Source organism: Cibotium barometz, chromosome 19 (assembly GCF_041138505.1).
Source record: "Cibotium barometz isolate CiBa-2024 chromosome 19, ASM4113850v1, whole genome shotgun sequence".
In the NCBI taxonomy this organism is placed as follows: domain Eukaryota; kingdom Viridiplantae; phylum Streptophyta; class Polypodiopsida; order Cyatheales; family Cibotiaceae; genus Cibotium; species Cibotium barometz.
In genome coordinates, this window is record NC_141064.1 from 23,828,695 (window position 1) to 23,848,846 (window position 20,152).

Here is a 20,152-nt window from a genome sequence, read left to right on the forward strand (position 1 = left end):
TCTCCCATGTACAAAGTTATTTTTTGTGACGTCAACTTCTACCTTGAACTCTTCCCTTGGCTTATGGCATGCTGGCCCACAATAGTGCCCTTCATTCTTCTCTAGTCCAATTGTCTCATCCTTGTTTTTTGTGTCATCAATGGAAGAATCCCTAAAAGTCATACTTTTGGGCCAAAATTCATGGCAAAATGAATTTTCATACACATTTGCAGTATTCAAGGCAACAACCATGTTCTCTCAATACTCAATGAGAGGTTTAATCCATTTTGCATATATTGAACATCTCCTTTGCTTTCCACAAAGCTTTTCCACCAATTCAAGGAGGTATTCAAGCCTTGTACAACCAGATCACTACAAGACACTGCTGCCATACACGCGTTCAATACACGCGATAAGTTACGGACGCGTGTATGGTCGCGCATGTATATGAGTAGTATCGAGCGCGTGTATATTGGCATCTAAATTCACGTGTATACTAGTTTTAGAAACGCGTCTACCAGTGCGTGTATATTGGCATCTAAATTCGCGTGTATACTGGTTTCAGAAACGCGTGTATCAGCGCATGTATATACACACAGTTATACACGCATTATTACACGAGAGAACTTTATTAAGAAAAACTCCATTCCTTTACAAAATTAAAAACCATTTTCTTTAAACCATCTCATAGTACATTACAGTATATATCATTACACAATCCCACTACATGCATTTACAACAATGAAATATATTCAAAAATAAATCATGAGATGATAATTAAAAGAAAACATACACAATAGAAATGTCATCAATTTAGAACGATACAATGATGGATTGGTTAGGGTTCGATTTCATCCTCAATAAGATCCATCCTTGCCAAACGATCAACATCAATATCCATTTGATCAATTTGTAAGGCTACGACTAAATTTATTCCACTATCGATATTCTGTCCATTGATAATGGTATCGATGCCCTGATCATCCTCATCAACATCACCATCATCCTCAATGGTAGGGTCATTCTCATGATCATGAGAAATGGCACGGTCATCCTCATTATCATGATCATCTCTTATTTCTTGATCATCAATCACAACATCTTTATTGGCATGTTCGACATCATCTTCATACGGCTTGTTACATCCTCCATATGCTCCATATCAGTGAATGTATTATACATCACTTTCGAATGTGGTGCAATAGGGATGACGTACCACCATTTAATGTCATGCACCATTGGTAGATAGATAACCTACTCAAATACACATACTGCAGTAATGAATTAGCATATCAAAAGTCAAGGGGTACGCGAGCTTAGATATATATGTACATGAAACACATTAGTAAAAAAATGCATACCTGCTCACATTGTTGTGGCAATACGAGCCTATCTTTCTTTGTTTGCCAAATCTTTGTAGAGTCAATAGTTACATAGCCACTTGCATGGTGTTTTATCGTTGCATTATGCCCTTTTTTCACCACGTTCATTTGCCATTTGACATCCAAAACATACACAAAGAAATTACGAAAGTCAAGCCTAAATATGTCTTGGATTGTGCCATAATAATCATCCATTTTTCCATTAGCTCCCTCAAAGCTACTAATGACACCGCAATCTTGTGTATTCCTCTTTTCATCAATTCTTTGTGTTCGAAAATGCTTGCCTTCACACCATATAGCATTGAACATAGTGCACTGGACCAAAATAGAAGCAATATTTGTGTAAGCAATGTGAATCAATATTAAAAGCAAATCACTTACAACTAATGCAAAATATTAGTTCTATGTACCTTTAACATGCATCCTCGTGCATACTCCCATTCTTTCGCCGATATGCAGCCCCTCGTTGCTCTCTGCTCTCTCCATTTCGTCATGCAACCAATCAACATGGATATCATTCGGAAGTGTTGCTAGATGCTTAGGGTATGCCTTACGAGAGCCATGTTGCCTCCGAAAGAGAGCTCTTTCTGCTTTGCCTTTTTGTCTTTGCATCCATATATCTTGCAACCCATCTGCTCATCACATCACTATTAAGGATGCAAGTGAAATTGAGATCATCAATCAATGTTCTGTCAATTACTTTACTCTGTCCTTTTCCTTGAGGCACAATAGAGGTCATCCTCAAGTCCTCTTCATTGCTCCATAGTCATGGCTAAGAGCTGTCCACCTGACTAAGAAATTCTGAAATATATACAAGAGACTCTTGTATCAACCAACCCTCGGCCATGCTTCCTTCGGGCCTTGCACTTTGCCTCACAAAGTCTTTTAAGGTCTTCATGAAGCGCTCTAGGAAGAACATCCAACGTGCATGCAAAGTGCCACATAAAGCAATTTCGTCTACTAAATGCACAATGAGATGTAGTTGACTTGTGAGAATGGTTCGCAGAAAAGTCTCCTCTACCAAACAAACCACCTCCACTGCCATAGCATGCGCATCATCCAACGTGGCTGGATCAATTGCTTTGGAACTAACATATCTGAAAAATAAATGAATAGTACGTTATACCTCATGCACGTTCATTTTGCAAGGTATAATGAAGGGTGATCTGACATGGGTTTTACATACCTCACAAGCTCGCCCATCTTATAAATACATTTTTTCAAACTCTTATTTGCACAATGGTCGGTGCTAGTTGGTAGTATGAACTACGCACATAAGAGCACATGTATGTATGGTTTATGGCATTACAAAATTTAATTTCAACATACAAGACTTGGAAAACACTTACTTGGAGCATCTTGTGCCAATCGTGGGACTTCAACCCATATAGTTGCTCAATGCCTCTTTTCTTAGTGGTGGTAAAGGCTCCCTTCAATGATCTCATGCATCCAGTGGGAGTACGCAAAGTGGTGATGGCCTACTTTACCTACTTCTCCTCTTTCTTTGATATAATCCATGGTGTAGGCGGAAGACGAACGTGCCCACCCTCCTCTCGTAGCCAAGCTTGACGCATACGTCCTGTGACCCGCAAGTCCTCCCATACGCTAACATTGTCTCGTTTACCAATAACATGTTCCCAAATACCAAATCCCACATTCTTGAAGATGTGCATGGGATCAAGAAGATGGTTGATCTTATGATGGGTCCAATATGGTAGCCGAAAAAAATGGAGTACCTACACAAGGGCTTGCTCTATGTGATCTTTAATCCAATTAGAGACTACACAAAACAAGATTGAAAAACATTACTATACCTGTTCATGCCATCTGGAGGAAGAATATTTGTAGACGCCCAAATATGCTTCCAATCTTTTGCACGAAGTGTTTGTGGAGGAATGTTACTCTTACTAGCAACATATTTAGGATAATCTGACGGGAGAAATCGATGATGATTATCGAATATGGTCTTACACAAACCGTCAGCATACTCATGTACTAAACAAAGGGCCACAAACAGGACATGCATGTTAACTCGATGTTTTCAAACCTGTTAAAATATAAATATAAGTTAGAATAATAAAGTCAATAGCTATAATTAATATAGCCAATAGTATTAGAGTAGGGAGGTAATTAGAATTCTTACCACATAACAATCCCTGTATCCTGGAAAGTCACGCATTGTCCACATCAACACTGCTTTTAAGTCGAAGTGTTGAGAGGAGGGAGGCCTACTAATGTCCACCACCGCAACACCTCTCCATAGTTCCTCCAAATCATCAATCAACGGTTCGAGATAAACATCCATATGCTTGACTTTATGTTTTCCTAGAATTAGAAGGGATAACATAAGATGTCCCTTCTTGATCGCCATTGATGGTGGAAGGTTGTAATTCACTAACACAATTGGCCATATGCTGTATGCGGTGCTTTTGAAACCAAATGGATTCACTCCATCCATACCTAGGCCAAGTCTCAAGTTTCTGGGCTCTGTTTTAAAGCTGGGCCACTCATCTTCAATATGCTTCCAAGCAAGAGTGTCTACGGGAATTCTCCACATGCCATCATTCGATCGATGTGAGGAATGCCATGACATGAGCTCTGCTACTATGGATTTGCACTTGAACATGTGTTTGATGCGAGGAATTATAAGAAAGTGTCGCAAGACTTTACGAGGTACATCAAAACTCTTCACATCTGTTCTATACCTTGCTTCACCACAAGTGGGACAATGTCGAGCCTCCTTATGTGTCCCATGAAAGAGACTACAATCATTGACGCATGCATGTATGCGATCATAATCCAATCCTCCAAGAGATGTCACATAGCGCCTTGCTATGTCTCTTGAGGTGGGTAGTCTATTCCCCTTTCGAAGCATGTTTGATAATAGCCTGCATCCAATATCATCAATTAGTCCTAAACCCTAAACCACTAATTCAAATTTGCAAGTTAGAATGCTTACTTCAATAATGCGTCGACTTGCATTGCTCCATCCACAAACTGTTTGTATATTGAGTAGTTCAAGTCAAGCACGTAAAATAGAGAATGTGCACAAAACCGGTGTCGATGAAATCTTGTAAAGATGCTCTTGTTCCATATCATCGTCATCTCCATACCTCTGGGATCATCCCTAAAAAGATACCGCACCATATCATCAAACACTTCCTCTTCCACAACTTCGTGGGGTGCAGGGCTATTGTCATCCTTTTCCCACTCATCTCTCACAATAGATCCCAAAGCTCCAGCATCATCTCGTCGACGCTTTGCATGCTCTCGCCGCGTGTTCTCGCCGCGCGTAGGGCATTATGTTAGGGTGTGGTACTGCATCCTGCTTCAATTAGAGTATATATATTACAACTCCATTAATTTAATTTGGATACCATGAGTCATTTGCATACTATCAATTTACATCTACTCACCTCTAAACCTGTTTGGTTCCATTCTCCATACATGGAGATGTGATTCAAGGTAATTCGACGCGCTCGTACAATGCATCCTTGACATCGATTACACATACACTTGATCCTTTGTCCCAACCACACATCGCGATTACGATGACGCATTGTCTCATCCTCACCAGAACTGCTTGAGGAGGTTGATGACATCCTATGTACAAAAGAGCAAACATATAATCATAATCAGTTTTTAATAAAAGTATAAAAATTTCTATAAATCACGTGTAAAAGCGCCAATCACACTGGTTTAAATCGCATGTATCAGCGCATCTACATCCTTAAAATCGCCTGTATCAGTACGTCTTCATCCTTAAAATCGCGTGTATAAACACGGCTACATCCTTAAAATCGCGTGTATAAACGCGGATACATCCTTAAAATCGCGTGTATAAATGCGGCTGTTTTATTATACACACGAAAATACACGCACTGTTACACGCGATGACCTGTCTATACCTAAAATAACTCGTCGCCTTCTCCAAAAAAACATTTTTAAACTAAGATTTCCTCTCCTTCGTCGGCCGCCTCTTCCAACAGAGCACTAAACCTAAGTGCAAGGAGCAGACAAGGAGCAGACACAGGTGAAGGAAACCAGCCAAAAAGAAGACTCACTTTTTTCAAAGGTGAGTCAGTTTGTCCTTTGTCCTGTCTCTTTCCTTTCATTTTTTTATGAGATTGTCTCTTTTCCTTATGCGATTGTCTCCGTCCTTCTCGGTAGTACTTTTGTTTTGCACAGGCCCCGTGTAGGAACGCGTGTATGTCTACGTGTACCCTGTTTGCATAGACGTTCACGCGCATATACACGCATATTTGGACGGGTTTTTACACGCGACTATGTTTCACCCATGCTTGCGAGCGATGATCCAGGTTCTTGAGAGAGATGATCCCATCTATATATGGCTTGCCTTCACAAAATCATATGTGCTAGCTTGCATTTGCACTTTGATAAAATCATGTATATACTTTTATTTTTACAAATTCTTCATGGATCCAGGTTCTTCATCCGATCCATTTGCGTACGGCACTTGGATGATGGAGACGCTAAATCATTTTGGGCGCCATCCTGGTCCACTTGAGCTTACAGAGTACATGTATGCCCATCTCCCTCCTGGATTGCCTGGTATCTATACACCGCCCTCGAGTATCCATGTCACTCCACTACCATCTATGCTTGCGAGTTCGACGAGATGGCATGTAGCTTCTCCTCTTCCACGCCCATCGAGGAGACATACCCCGTCCCCAGACACACTCACGCACACCCTCCCAGGCACCGTCACGTCAAGGCTCACAGCCACCTTGACGTACTTCCTCGCAGCCACAATCATGTAGACAATTCCCCAGTCGTGACTCCACCCGCAATACAGAGGAGAGAAAACGCCGCAGTAGGAAGAGTGGGAGTGGAGGATGCAACGGGTGCTTTGGTGGGGGAGGTAGTAGGGCATGTGGTGAGAGAGGAGATAGAGGGAGAAGAGTTAGAGGAGACAGTGAGGATGAGGAGAAGGTGAGAGAGGTGGAGGGAGTGATCTGCTATGATGTGACGGATAGGGGTGGGGTAGTGATGGATGCGAGGGGAAAAGAGGTAATGGAGTACATGCATGGGGTAGTTTCAAACTTGTACAAAAATTGTTTTATTAGATTTAAAGATCAAAATAGCCGATGTTGGGGAGGTGATAGATGCTGTACATAGTCGGTACCCCAATCCCCCACATGCGACATTCTCGGATGTATGGGGAAGGACGCGAATAAGGGAGATCTTAAGTAATAAAAGATCTCACCTTAAGAAACTCGCATACGATGATGCGATAAATGTAGCTGCGGGTGGCTATCTTGCCGAGAAACCTGCCCCACTGTGCACAAACGCGAGTGGAAGGAGGCAAAGAAACGAGCAGAGGGTCGTGTGAAGAGCAGGCAGCATGTGGAGGCACGACGGATCCAAATGGAGACCATTGGATCTTCGCATTTCGGATCTGGCAGCGTCGAGTCATGGGAGGCAGAGTTCGTAAGTATCTTGCTACTTTATTTGATTCTTTACTTAATTCATTGATTCTATGATTGTTTTAATCTTACAAATTGTGTTGATTATGATACAGCGACGGGTTATGGGGAGGAAGCCCACAGCTCACGACGATACTGGGTATGCTCACCGGCATAGCACACGTGACACGTGGGCCCTCTTCAGTGCCGAGGGACGTATTACGAATGCGCAGTTTGAGATGGCCATGAGACCATACGGTTGACAGGTACTTGAAAACTCTAAGCGAATGATTTTGGTTTATTGAATTACATATATATATACTTATATACTATATATTACTTGAACAGGCACAAGCTGCTGCTGCTGCACCTGCTGTGCTGATGATCCTGCCACTGATGATCCACCTGCTGCCACTGCTCCTACTGGACGTGAGCACTACTCATCAGACATGTATACCGATGTGAGCTCATCTGATCATGGAGGGAGCAGCGGGTCATCATCTGGGTCTGAGTAGTACTCAGACTTATAATATCACATTCCATATTGAGGATGTGGTTGTATATATATTTTTGTAACTGAAGCCTTGGGCTACTTCGACATATGGACTCCCTTCTTGTATATATGTGTACACATAAAATTTTGATAGTAATATTGAATTGTGAATTGATAGTATTGCATTCATGTCTATCTTGAATCGTGTATTGACAATGTATGCATTCATGTCGTTCTTGAATCGTGTAATGACAATGCACTAAATCTTCCTCGTGGATGGTGCAATGCACCCAAAAAAAGAAATCTAGAGAGTGCTATCTGGAATGCTGAAACAGCATTCAGGTACCAAATAGCACTCTCTGGATTTTTTTTTCTCTCTGTTCGCGTGTATAGACGCGTCAACTCTGCAAAAGTCGTGTGTATATACGCGGATACTCTCTGAAATGTGCGTGTATAAGTGCAGCTAAACTGACAAAACACGTGTATACACCCTCGTATCAGCACGTCTAAGCGCAGCTAAACTGATAAAACGTGTGTATACGCCCTCATATCAGCGCGTTTGACTCCTTCTATACACGCACTTTTACACACATGTCTCTAGCCGCGATGATACATGCGCTGATACACGGGCCTGTTACTTTTTATCCACAAGTCATTTTTAGCCGGCTAGGAGGTATGAGCCCGATCCCTTGTAGTGGATGTTATCCTTTATGTATTGGCACACATAGGTGGAACCTTTGGTACCTCTTGAGGAATCATATGTTCCCCTTCATCATTACACTTCCATAGTTTAATGTATTGGCACACATAGGTGGAACCTTTGGTACCTCTTGAGGAATCATATGTTCCCCTTCATCATTACACTTCCATAGTTTAATTCCATTTTTAGGTAACCACTCACTTTACTAGGGATGTACTTTTTATTGCATGAATGGTATGGCATCATTGATATAAAATCTAAACCGAAATGTCTTTGAATGACCTCTACTAGTTTATCTGCTGCATCATGTAAGTACCCTTTCACATACTCTTTGAGATCTGGCACCCCCTTCATAAGAAAAGGTATTAGTTTCATACTTGTGCACTCATTAAAGCTTCTCATCAGATGAGGAAAGGTAAATGTCTAACTTGTTCTAAGATTCTCAAAAAATTGACTAAACAATGCATCAATATCCTCATGTGTGTCCCACCATAAGAAAACCAAGTTAAACCATCTCATAAACCCCTTTTTCTACCAACAAAGATACATATGCAAATATATACCGATTATTATTCTCAGATCCACAATTATCTAATTGAAGCAACAATGTTTTTGGCAATGTTGTGAATGTGTCCACCATTTGAATAGCACATTAAGTATCCCAAATTGTGACATCAAGTGTTTCTTTGTCCTTAGTTGTATGTTTATTTGCATTATCTTTTTCCATCAAATTGCCATCTTCAGTGTTCTCATTTGTAGTGTCATTTGTTTGATTGGGATCCCTTGATATAGAAAGCATTTTTTTTTCCTTTTCAGTAGGATCATTGGAGAAAATGATCCCACAATCTTTTCTTAAGGATCCTTGAAGAAGAAAAACTGTCTCCTTTGTTTCACATGTTGCATAATTGTATATAGAAGAACATTAAATCATGTTAACAACCTAAAAAAAGCAATAGAATCCAATAACCCAAAATTTAAATGACAAAAAATATCCTTTTCTCTAGATGTCCTTCATCTTACATCCTATCAAATAGAGCTTGCAAACCCCATTGTTATGCAAAATCATATTCATCTTGCATAGGCAGCCCACTACTTCAAGCTATAGACATACAAACAAATGAACATCTTAAAAGTTATTATTTAAGATAACCTTCTTTAATTAGAAGATAAGATACAATTTGAGGCTAATATATACTTACAAATATTGTTGGGATATCAACTCCTTCTTCACGTCATGTAACATCATGCATCAAGTTATTTGTCATCTATCCAATAAAAAACATAAATACTAAAAACTCTTATACTATATAGGAAGATACCGGCATGCGTTGGTTGCTACCGACATGTGTTGGTTACTATTGGCATACCTTGGTTGCTATCGACATGCATAGGAAGATACCAGCATGCATTAGTTGCTACCAGATTTCATAGGTTGCTACCGACATGCATAGGAAGCTTCCATAGGTTGCCATCGGCATGCATTGGTTGCTACCGGCTTCCATAGGTTGCTATACCGGCATGTGTTAGAAGCTATCGGTTGCTCCTCACATGCGTAGGAATCTAATAATATGCATAAGAAGTTATCGACATCATGCGTAGGAAGCTACCGGCATGCATTGTGGTTGCTACCGACATGCATGGGAAGCTTCCATAGGTTGCTACTGACATGCATAGGTTGCTACAGGCATGCGTTAGAAACTATTGGCATGCGTTGGAAGCTATCGGCATGCATTGGTTATTACCGACATGCATAGAGTCTATCAGCATGCATAGGAAGCTACCGACATGCATAGGAAGCTACCGGTGTCCATTGGTTGCTACTAGCATACATATGTTGCTACTGGCATGCGTAGGAAGCTACCGGCATGCATTGGTTACTACTGGCAAGCGTAGGAAGCTATTGGCATGCATTGGATACTACCGGCATGCATTGGTTGCTATCGGCATGTGTTGGAAGCTACCGGCATGCATTGGAAGCTATCGGCATGCATTGGTTGCTACCGGCATGAGTAGGAATCTATCAGCATGCGTAGAAAGCTACTGGCATGGATAGGTTGCTACTGGCATGCATAGGAAGCTAACAACATGCATAGGTTGCTACTACTGGCATGCACTGCGTAGGAAACTCCCGGCATGCATTGGTTGCTATCGGCTTCCATAGGTTGCTACCGGCATGCATAGGTTGCTATCGGCTTCCATAGGTTGCTACCGACATGCATAGGAAGGTATAGGCATGCATAGGTAGCTACTGGCATGCATATAGCATGTAGCATGGAAAAATAAACAAACCCTATAACATGTAAAAGCACAAGAGAAGAAACATACAAGAAAGATATCTCTTACCTTGTGAGGCTTGTATGTGTTGAAAACTTACAAAATCAAACCAAAATAAGGAAAAAAATGTATTAATAAACAAACCCTAATCTTAAAAGCCCTAAAACTTACAAGCCCTATAAGCATTTAAAAGCATGAAAGAAGAAACACACAAGAGAAAGAGATCTGTTTTATAGTCTTGTATATGTGTTGAAAATCTACAAAATTAAACCAAGTCAAGAAAAAAAAGTATTAAGAAAAATCAAGATCTCTTACCATATGAAGCTTTAATGGAGAGCTCTTAATTAGGGAAAAAGAAGAAAAGAAAAACTTAAAAGCAAGAAAAGAGAAAGCAAATACTCAAAAGATAACTTTCATGGACAGCTTGTTTGCATAGGAGATAAATGAAAGCAATAGACATACCTTGATTGAGCTTGAGGAGGATAGGATAGGAGAGGTAGAAGTGATAGACAAGGCAGAACCCTCCAAAAAACTTGGAGTATAAGTTTATTGTATTCAAAAGGTTAAACTACGCGATGGCAAAAAAAGTGGGATATTTTTACAGTATAGCAGCGTTTATTTGCTGCTACTATAGATGCTACTGGGCAATAATATTATGCTTCTAAAAGAGCTGCGAAGCAGCAATAGATTATTGTTGCATCTTGAAAATCCTTGATACGTTCCTTCCAAAAATGCTGCTAAAAAACGCTGGTATGCTCCCGATGTGTTGTGATGCTAGAAAAATAATTTTGTCAACATGATCTTCTCCCTAGTGTTGGATACTCAAAATAACTAAAGTAGAATGTTTTGAGTTTTCTATTTTTCTTTTTTTTTCCTTCAGAACTGATTATGAGTGGTTTCTCCTGTTGTAAGTACCAAATACTCTACAAATTACTGAGGTGAGAATCATATGTAAATAGAGTGAATTCCATACTTCAATTTGATGTCATAGTTTGATATTCTTGATATCCAATGTTCTTGTTCTTCAAATATGTATCAATAATCTTCTATTTTCTAGTATTGTGATCATTGGTGAAGTGAATGTAATGTAGTTCGAGGATATATAGAGGCTTTGTGGTGCTCTACCAATTCTTAACATTCTATTTTGGTACCCCCATTGAGGAGTCTTCTTGGGAATTCAAGTGACTGGGGAAAAGAACTCAAAGATAAGTGTGTACGTGATCCATAAAGGCTCAGGATTTTCCTAAATTCCTTAGGCTACCAAATGAGGATACATGCTCTTTTATTGAAGATTTGGAATTTACAGCTTTAATGAAAGATAAGGACACTCCAAAAGTTCTGCTAAAAATTTTAGCTTATTGTCTCAAAGGAGAGGTCAAAACATGGCTGCAAATTTTTATTCTGAATCTCCAAAACTCTCACACTTCTCCTTGTGAACCAGAACATAAAGAAGTGAAGGCCTTTTTCTTGTCACAATATGCTAGGGAAAGGGATCCTGACGGGATATTGAGAGAGCTTTGCAATTATCAACAACCATCTAATCAAGAGGTGGATCAACATATGATTTGGTTTCCTGAATTATGAAATAATTGGAGAGCCGCTTTGCACCCTGAAGTTCCACCTGAAATGATAAAGAAAGAGATATTTGTGGTGGTGGTTGGACTTAAACCAGATATCAGATTGAAAGTGGAATTGAAGAATCCTCTCCATTTTGATGAAGTTGTTCGGTTTGCTTGAGAAAAAGAATGAAAAATAAAGAGACTTGGTCAATTAAGGTTGCAGGAAGGATCAACATAAAGGCCTATCACCAATGAAGTCATTCGTACTACTAAAGAAGACCCAACTCCTCTTCAATCAAAGGGAAATGATGATTCCTTGAAAGAGCAATTACATGAAATTGTTGAATTGATGAAAAATATGAGTCTTAACATGGTTGGTGGTATAGGTAGAGAACAAGGAAGAGGATGAAATGGTGGTAGAGGAATACGTTCTCAATCAAAGCAAAATGGACAAGCTACACGGCAAAGAGGAAGGGGTCGTGGAGTATATCCAATGAATGTACATTGCTATAATTGTGGAGAATGGGGACATTATAGTACCTATTGTGATAAACCTCATCGCATGGGAGGAGATATGTTTCGTTTATCTCAGAACTTAAACAACAAAGCTAATGATTTTGGAGTAAAGATCCAAGATGTTTCTAAACCCACTAACAATGGTACTACTACTCTCATGAGAAAGGAAAAGGTAAAGCAATAAGTCTTATTGGTTTAGAAGAGGAACCAGAAGTAATGTTGCCCGTTAGCAAAAAGAACAAGAGCTTCCATTAATAGAGAGGATGAACCCAGCTCAAAGAGAGGGAACAAGAGATATAAGAACAGTCAAAGAAAAAAGTGAGGAAACAAAGAAGATGATTCAAGGTACCTAACCAATTTGCTTTTAGGGAAGCAACATGAAGATTATGATCTGATAAAAGATTTGGCTCAATGGAAAGTTAATATTACTTTTGGTCAGATAATGGGAATGTGTCCAAAGCTGAAAAGGGAATGGAAATGAGAACTAAATCCCAATAAAAAAGTTATTCCAGAACCATTAAACGGAGTAATGTCTGTAGAAGAATTACCAGATATTTGTCCATCTGTTGAAGCTTGGCATGAAGGAATAGGATTGGGAGAAGCTTATATTGATGGAGGAGCTCAAATTTGTGTGATCACTCAATCTTGTATGGAGAAACTTGGTTTATAGATTACTTCCCAATCTGGTTTTAGGACCATATTAGCAAATCATGCTAAAGTAAAATGTCTAGGCATTGTAACTAACCTTGATGATGTGGAAGTTTTTAATGTACACTGTAAACTCAATTCTAATGTCATGCTAGCAGGATTGGGATCCTATCCTCTCATTTTAGGGAGACCATGGTTGCAGAAAGTGGGTGTCACATTCAAAATTGGGAAAAAGGAATAATAACTACTGGTACATACAGGTAGTGGAAAAAGGATGAGTTTCGATATGGTAAATCGTATGGAGTTGAACGAGGAAGATGAAAGAAGTACTGAAGAAGAGGAGACAAAAAGTGAAAGTCAAGAAGAAGAAAGTGATGTTTTTGAGATAGAAAATGGACAAGTATCTTTCATCCTTGGAGAAGAAGATCGACAGGAATTTCAACTCATGACTATACATGAAGCAGAAGAGGAAGGAATATTTGAAACCATGGATAATATAATGTAACCAAAAACTTCCCAACCTCAATTATAGGAACTAATAAAGAAGATGTTGAGTGCCAGTCTTACATTAGAACTCCATTAGAAAAAAGGCAAAAGTATCTTGCTATGTTTGCCAGATTTCCCAATATTTTTATCACTTCCTATGAAGAGATAAGAGGATTTACAAGTAAACCACTCAAGATTGAGTTAAAAGAAGGTTTGAAACGAGTGTTTCAAAAGTTAAGAAGGCTGGGACAAGAGCAAATTCAAGTATTCAAGGAAGAGGTACGGAAACTTCTAAAATTTGGTTTTATTTATCAAATAGAAAATTCAGATTGGGGTAATGAAGTTATGATCAGGCCAAAAAAAGATGGAAGATGGAGGGTATGTATAGATTATAAACCATTGAATGCAGCTACAAAGAGGAACCATTACCCTTAACCTTTGCTTGATGACATTTTGGATAAAGTTGTAGGGCATGAGAGATATAGTATTTGTGATGGATATTATGGATACTTCTAGATAGCCATTGCACCCAAAGATCAAGAGAAGACAACTTTTATCACACCTTAGGGATATTTCATTTATAGGGTTATGCCTTTTAGTTTAACAAATGCTCCTTCTTGGTATCAAGCAAAGATCACATGAAGTGCTTGCATCATTCCTAGATCACTTTGTTAAAGTTTTTTTGGATGACATTTGCATATTTAGTTCAAGGAATGAACATTGCAATAAATTGGAGCAAGTATTTAACATGTTAGATTCAAGGGGTGGGCACCTGAATCCAAAAAAATCTTTATTAGGAAACCAAGAATTAAACTTCTCGGGAATATGGTATCTCAAAATGGAATAGAACCAGATCCACACAAGGTCAAATCTCTAAAATTATTATCTTCTCCTACTTCTACAAAACAACCACTTTTATTCAAAAAGTGAAATATATATCAAGATTCATTCTGTTATTTTCTGAAGTGTTATATCCACTTCAACAAGCAGTGAAGAAAGATCCTCTTTAATGGGATGAGGAATGTGAAGAAGTTTTTGGCAAGGTTAAAGAAGTGTTGGGAGGAATTTCGAATATAAAAGCTCCGGAGTTTGATAAGTTGTTTTATGTAAATCCTTCTATTGGATTAGATGCAATAGGAGCTATTCTATTGCAACAAGGGAATGAATCCAGATACATGAAGACAATGTATTCTTCAAGTAGGGTGAAGATTGAGATCGAAAGAAAATTTTCTAAATCGGAATTGGTGGTATCATGCCTAGTTTAGATCATACTTGTTACCCAAACCCTTTGTAGTGTTGACCAATTATTGTCTTTTACCACAACTTGTCAATAATAGCAATTTGTCAAGAAGTATGCTCAAATGGATAGTTGAACTTTAGGAATTTGAATTCACATTTTTGATTGAGGAGTCTACTCGAGCCTCATAGGGAGCAATTCTGGTAAAAGAGGTTGAAAAATAAAGTAAAAAATGGAAGGTCAGCAACTTGCCAATGCTCATATACTTTTCTTTGATGGCTCATTAAAAAAAAAGTTTAAACCAAGCTACTCGAGGAATGGTGGTTCTGGATTCACAAGGAAAAGAAATACAAAGAAAATGATTTCAACTAGAAGCCAAAAACAACAATGAGGCAGAATATGGAGCTTTATGTCAAAGTTTAAAGGTATGTCTTAATTTTGGAATTAAAAGAATTGCAATTAAAGGAGATGCTTTGTTGGTAATAATACAGGTATTGGGAGTATGGACAACCAAGCATACCCATCTCAATGCTTGGATAGGACAAGTAAAGAGATTACTTGGACATTTTGAAGCATGGAGCATTCAGCACATTGCTAGGAAACAAAATCATGGACCTCACGAAGCTTCTTAAAGTGCAATTATGTCTACACTTTATGCAGCTAAGGTGGATGGACTATTATATCAAGGAATAGAGTTCCTAAGCATATCTCATGATGACAAGAAAAGTGCCTCAGATCTTCCAAAATCCAAGAGGTATTACTTTGTTAAGAGATGTCAAAAAATTTTCTTGATTAATGATGTTTTATTCATCACACGAAAGGAACGGATTTAGTGCTAAGAAGAATCCCTTACAGAGAAGAAATCTATCAGATTTTGGAAGTGAATCATGAAGGAGGTCGTGCTATTGTACTTTTAAAATCAGATTACAAAAGATATTATTGGAAGGTTTTATATGCCCTTCAATCCAAAAGGATGTACAACATTGGTGTAAATCATGTCTCCAATGCCAAAGAATGGGAAGAAGAATAGTAAATTTGAGCCCAGGAATGTTATACTTGCTTTTAACATTTTTGAAAATGGGGGATCGATGCCATTGGTCCATTACCCACCATGACTACATGTGGAAAATGTTATATACTCAGCCATTAATTATCTCTCAAGATGGGCAAAGGCTAACACTACAAAAGCAGTCAAGGCAAAAGAAGTATCAAAATTTGTATATGAGGGAACTTGTTGTCTTTTTGGGGTACCACTAGAGCTGATTTCTAATAGAGGACCAGTATTTAGAAATGAACAAATGGATATTCTATGTGAGAAGCTAAAAATTTAACATAGATATGCTACACCATATTACCCCCAATGTAACTGGATGAATGAAATATTTAATGGACAACGCATATGCATGCTGAGTAAAATGACACAATCCCATGAAAGGACTTGGGGTTTAGAGCTTCCTTGTGCACTTTGGGCTTATAGGATCGGAGTCAAAGAAGGAACCCAGTTCCCTCCGTTTCATATTCTTTATGGTACTGAAGCATTATTACCTATTAAGGTGGAGATGCCAGCCTGAAAATTCTTGGTAAGAGAAAGTGAAGAACCACAACATATTTTCAGGAGGAATAGGCTTCTTGCACTACAAATAGTGGAGTTGGACAAAATACATGCCATAGAACATTATCAAAGGACTCAAGAACAAAATCAACGGAGAATTAACAAGAAGATCAAGGACAACGGCATTAGAAAAGGTGATCTGTTACTCCAATATAACAGTAAGCTGGACAATACATTTCACACAGAGTTTCAACAAAGTGGGAAGGTCCTTTCAAAGTACAACAAAGATTTTTCAATGGCTTGTACCAGGTAGACGAAGAGCCAATGGTTATCGACTAAAGAAATATGTAGCAAGGATGATGATGATTACCATCGGTCAAACAAACAAGGTGAAAGAGAGGACAAGTTCATGTGAAGGCAACCACGAAGAGGATGACTCCATATATTCACTACATTGGTTATTTAAAGGTTGCAAGACATGAATGTCCCCAGACTTAGAGGTGGGCAAGATATGTCAAGTAATTTTTGTGAATTCTCGGAATGTATGGAATAAAAACTTGGATTGAAAGAAAAAAGTGGTAAAAATAAAGATAAGAATATGTTTTTTGGTAGGAAATAAATCAGTTTTGCTATGGGAGTGTAGACAAGATGCATTTTAGTTTTGTGCTCCTCATATTTGTAAATATAGCAGGTGGTACTTGCATTTATTTGGGTTTTTAAAGGTCTTTGCACCCTTATGTCAAAAGGAAGTGAATAAGGTAAAAAATCAATGGAAAGGGGAAAATAACATATACCCAGAAAAACTCAAAAATAGGAGACTCACGACCATTGAGAATAAATTGATCCAAAAAAATAAAAAAGGAAAGTTGACAGCCAACCACTGCTAAAAGCTCAGAAAATGCACTAAAAGAGAGGAATCCAACGATGGAGCCACAGTTGCCACAACCAACTAGAAATGGGAAATCAAAGAGGTAAAGTGTTGCGTGACGAGTGAAGATCAATGCAAGGATGCAACAAAAAAAAACACTTAGGGCTCTTGTAAAGAGTTCCAAGTTGTAGATGAATGTGGGAGTGGGCTTGACAATAATCCCACATGGGAACTTTTGGGAGTTTTAGAGTTTTTGTACAAAAAGTGGCTCATTTAAGAGCTAAAGGGCACTTTTTGGTCATTTGGTTGAGAGGCTCATAGAGAGAGCTTGCTCCATAGCTCCTTCTCATGTGCTCTCCCAAGGCTCTCCATCTCCATTCTTGCTTTAATCTTGTACTCTATATTCTCTACGTATTCAATGATATGAGGTTGTGGTCTACACACTTGCTAATCTAGATTTCGTAATGATGTTTTGATGCTAAAATCTGATTTGTGAATTGTAGAGTGCATGTGATGAAGCTTGTGCATGAAATGATGTGTAGTTGAGGCTTGTGTGATAGCTCTTTGCATGTTAGATTCTTTGCATAAGTTGCATTTTTGTGCTTAAGTGTAGCCTAATCTTGATGCGTTGATTATGTTAGATTGAGAAGGAATCAACGATTGATTGCTTGATTGTTGAAGAAGGAGTTTGGGACATCATAGCATAGCGGAGGCTACACTCCAACCCACACAGATTGTCAATCCGTGAATGCAACCCGGTTAGCGCATAGAGACTATCCCGAATGGGAGAAGATTAGTTAACCACACACTAATGACTTCTAATCCTACTCAATCCTTCTTCAACAATCAAGCAATCAATCGTTGATTCCTTCTCAATCTAACATAATCAAAGCATCAAGATTAGGCTACACTTAAGCACAACAATGCAACTTATGCAAAGAATCTAACATGCAAAGAGCTATCACACAAGCCTCAACTACACATCATTTCATGCACAAGCTTCATCACATGCACTCTACAATTCACAAATCAGATTTTAGCATCAAAACATCATTACGAAATCTAGATTAGCAAGTGTGTAGACCACAACCTCATATCATTGAATACGTAGAGAATAGAGAGTACAAGATTGAAGCAAGAATGGAGATGGAGAGCCTTGGGAGAGCACATGAGAAGGAGCTATGGAGCAAGCTCTCTCTATGAGCCTCTCAACCAAATGACCAAAAAGTGCCCTTTAGCTCTCAAATGAGCCACTTTTTGTACAAAACTCTAAAACTCCCAAAAGTTCCCATGTGGGATTATTGTCAAGCCCACTCCCACATTCATCTACAACTTGGAACTCTTTACAAGAGCCCTAAGTGTCTTTTTTTGTTGCATCCTTGCATTGATCTTCACTCGTCACGCAACATAAAGCAATGGTGATACAAGAGCATAGAAAGACTTGGGAAAAATAGAGGATGCATGATATTAGTAGCTCACCCAGTTGTAATAGTGGCTTCGAGAAATGCATGGAGAAACAATGATATGGGCCAAACAATGAAACCAAGAAAATTATATAAGAAGGGGTCCTTGGCTGCACATTAAGCATGTTCACTTGTGTATATGAGTTTTTTTATTAAATACTATTATTTTTCTACATTTTATGTCTAATTGTGTGAGGACTCTGGGCAGAGAGAGTTAGTTGTATATGAATGTTTTTTTTTTGCCTTTTGTCTAAGAGGTGAGGAAATTCTATGCAGAAGTAGAAAACACTGTTATCTTTTGTCTCTAGTCTGAGTTTGTAGGGAGACTCTAGCTATGAAGTCGAGGTCATTCGTGAGACAAGGCCAGTTGGTGTCCGTCGGGTTGTAGATCCTGATAGCAACGGTTTGGGTGGAACCTTGTTAGAGTACATATTTAAGGAGAATATTTGTCTTCTTTTGAGAAGCATTTTGGTTTAAGTTTCTAACCTTTCAAGACCTTGAAGAATAGGAATATTATAAAGATGATTACGATGTCCAGGAAGAGCCATACTATACGAAGATCAAGATGTGGAGGTTAAATCATTCGATGAGGTGCAAGAACTACCTCAAATCGGCTCATTAGAAGAAGATGATGAAGAAAACATTTTGGAGGAGGCCGATAAAAAGCATGAGGAACATCGATCCGAAGAAGATGATGAGTCACCTATCAATCATGACAATGCTTCATTGGATAATGATAGTGATATTTATATGGAACCCCATCTTTTGATTGAGCTTCCATTAGATATAGACATTGATGAAGCAACCCATATGGATTTATTATAAGATGGGATAGATTCATGATCTTGACACTGTTTCCCTTCTCAAAAGTTTTTAATTTTTCACTCAAAATATTGCTCCAAGGATTCTGATGGATGTTTTTTAAAAATTGTAATCATTTTCGATTTGTATGTGACATGCATAACTTAAATTCAGCACTCAACAACTCTCTAAAATTTTATACAGTGAGAATAACAGCGGAATTTCATTGTTATTTTTGCTGCTTAATACCAAAATTAGAGTATAGTAGTGAAATTTCGTTGTTATGCTCACTACTCAGAAGTAGCAAGATTTCACTACCACGGGTGCTACCTGCAATGATATTTTGCTATGGGCCAATGACTGAAATCCCCCACATCCAGATAAAATAAACGATGTTGAAACGCTGCTATGCCCCCAACATGTTGTAGTGATTTCCAAACATAGAAATCGATGTATATAGATAGTTATCATCACATGAACGCATGAATATGGTGATCTTGATTGTGGTGATCCTCAACAAATATGAAAGACTAACCCCACCATCACTTTTTACACCTTATTGGAGCTTTTCTTCCACTTCAATGCTAAATATGTTTTTGAGCAATATCAAATCCAACTAGCTTTGTAAGCACAACAATATGAACTATACTATGGAGATGTTAGGATCACCACCACTTCAATGGACTAATTTATCTTTGTGAAAGCGAATCTTGAGTTGATTCCAAGCATGAGAATGGTAAATTTATATAATTTCTAAAACACACTCAA